The following is a 331-nucleotide window of genomic DNA, read 5'->3' on the forward strand; positions in this document are numbered from 1 at the left end:
GAAGGAGCCTTGCGTGCTTGAAGAAGAAGACAGTAGGAAAGCAGAGATTCAGAAGACAGAGCATCTCCGAAACTTCAACCTATTCTCCATTACTGCAAAACAAGTACTTATTTCATGTTCTTTTACTTTCCACAATCAATCCTGATAATTATTGATATCCTGACTAAGATTTACAAGATAACCATAGCTTGCTTCAAGCCGACAATCTCCATGGGATCGACCCTTACTCACGTAAGGTATTACTTGGACGACCCAGTGCACTTGCTGGTTAGTTGTGCGGAATTGCAAAGTGTGATTGCAATTTCGTGCACCAAGTTTTTGGCGCCGTTGC

Source organism: Arachis duranensis, chromosome 2 (genome assembly GCF_000817695.3).
Source record: "Arachis duranensis cultivar V14167 chromosome 2, aradu.V14167.gnm2.J7QH, whole genome shotgun sequence".
Lineage (NCBI taxonomy): Eukaryota > Viridiplantae > Streptophyta > Magnoliopsida > Fabales > Fabaceae > Arachis > Arachis duranensis.